Genomic DNA, 1,737 nt, shown 5'->3' with positions numbered 1-1,737 from the left:
ATGGGTTGGGGGAAAGACTGTAAAAACATCTAGAAGTTTACAAATGATAAAACACAGGATAGGTCTGACCTGAATAAATTTGTTTAAAAGAGAGACAGTCATCTGGAATATCATAAGATGACATCACACAGGGTCCAAAGGGGAAAAAAAAAAACTTTTGTTTTGTGACTCATCTCCTTTGTGACATGGAAGTATAGTCAGAAGGACCTTAGATTTTGAATCAGGAGACTTGGTTTGAATCCTGGCTCTGATATTTATTAACTTTGTGACCTTAAGCAAGCTGATTAAGCACCATGCACCTCACTTTCTCCATTTGTAAAATAAAAGCATTGAATTAGTTAATCGCTACATTTTCTCACAGTTTTCAGTCTAACCATCTTTTGTCCAAGTATTCTCTTCCAAAGTGCCCAAGGCCTCGTAGGAGAGTGACTATCTTTCATCCGGGTCTGTCTCTGATCTCGATAGTGCCCAACGCTCACGACTGTGTATTTGAGGGCAGAGGAGGCCGGGCCTAAGTGACAGGCTCCAGGTGTTCCCCTTGTAAATGGCCCTCGGTGGGCTTCCGGAGCCCAAGGTCAGAGTTCGGGGTGAGGCCTCCAGTGCCTGTCTAGGTGCTCCCTAGCCACTGTGTTCTTCTGCCTGCCTAGGTGCTCCCTAGCCACTGTGTTCTTCTGAGCACTGGGAGGGGGGGTGGGGAAGGAAAGAAAGGGCAGGTAGATCGGGCAGGTTTCCAGGTCGGCCTAAATTCTTTTCCATGGGGTGGAAAGGCCGCTTGCCTTCTCCAGACTGGACCAAAATTTTGTGCGCTATTCGCCTCTTCCCGGAGCCTCAGTTTCCCAGTCCGTGAGATGAATAGGTTGCAGTTCAGAGGCACCTCTAGGTCCCATTCAGAGTAGGGCGCACTGTCCAGGACCCGCAGAAAGTGGAGAAGAGTGGAAAGTGAACGCTGCTTTGCATACCCAGAAGGCTGTGCGCCACATCTCGACCTGTCCCGGGAGAGCGTCCCTCCCCCTGACCCTCGCATCCTTTTCCCTCCCGCGCGGGGAGTTCAGGGTGTAGGTGTGGGTGTTTGCTGGGCCGGGCGGCCCCCCGAGGAATTCGGAAAGGGAGTCCTTCCCTCGGGCAGCCTTAGTCGGCGTCAGCTAAAGCTGTGCTGTGTATCCTGGGTTGCGCGGGGCGGGAAGTTCAAAACATACTCCTGTTTCTCTTCAGATCGCATAAATCTTTCGCCTTTTACTAAAGATTTCCGTGGAGAGGAACGATTGCGAGTTCTTAACCAATTTTTCGAGGCTTCACTAAGGTGAGGCTGATAACTTTGTTAACTAAAACAGACGGGATCCGCAGCTTAAAGTTGAAACGACTTTTTTTTTGTTTGTTTTTCTCTTAAATGCCACAGTCTTCTCGTTTGCTGCAGTGAGTTCTTCATTCGAAACACGTCGCTGAACGTTTCCAGTTGAATTCTTCCCTATTCTCGGGCGCTGCAGGCGATCCTAGTTCTCCTCAAAGCCTGCTTCCTGGCATTGCCCGCCAGCATCATCTTTCTGAGATGCTTTAAGTGATAGCGCTCCAATTTCCTGTTCAACTTTCAGATCTGACGCCTCTTTCCCATCTTCCTTTTGGCGCCTTCCAAACACTGAGCTAGACCTGCCTACATCCCCTCAGCATGGATGTGGACGTCCCTGAAAAGTGCAACAGAGGACAAGCAGGAGCCAATGGTGGAACAGCACCCAGTGGAGC

General features: G+C 49.7%; 1 non-coding gene across 1 annotated transcript; it reads left to right on the top strand.

Annotated features, from left to right (window-relative positions):
* The first annotated feature begins 1,192 nt into the window (after window positions 1–1,192).
* LOC141565323 (U5 spliceosomal RNA) lies at window positions 1,193–1,308 on the top strand. The gene has a single exon (XR_012488991.1). It is a non-coding gene; the product is annotated as a U5 spliceosomal RNA (small nuclear RNA).
* The last annotated feature ends 429 nt before the right edge of the window (window positions 1,309–1,737 follow it).

The sequence above is a fragment of the Sminthopsis crassicaudata genome, chromosome 3 (genome assembly GCF_048593235.1).
Source record: "Sminthopsis crassicaudata isolate SCR6 chromosome 3, ASM4859323v1, whole genome shotgun sequence".
Classification (NCBI taxonomy): Eukaryota; Metazoa; Chordata; class Mammalia; order Dasyuromorphia; family Dasyuridae; genus Sminthopsis; species Sminthopsis crassicaudata.
Note: the sequence above shows the minus strand (reverse complement) of the source record. Positions and strands in the feature narration are given on the sequence as shown.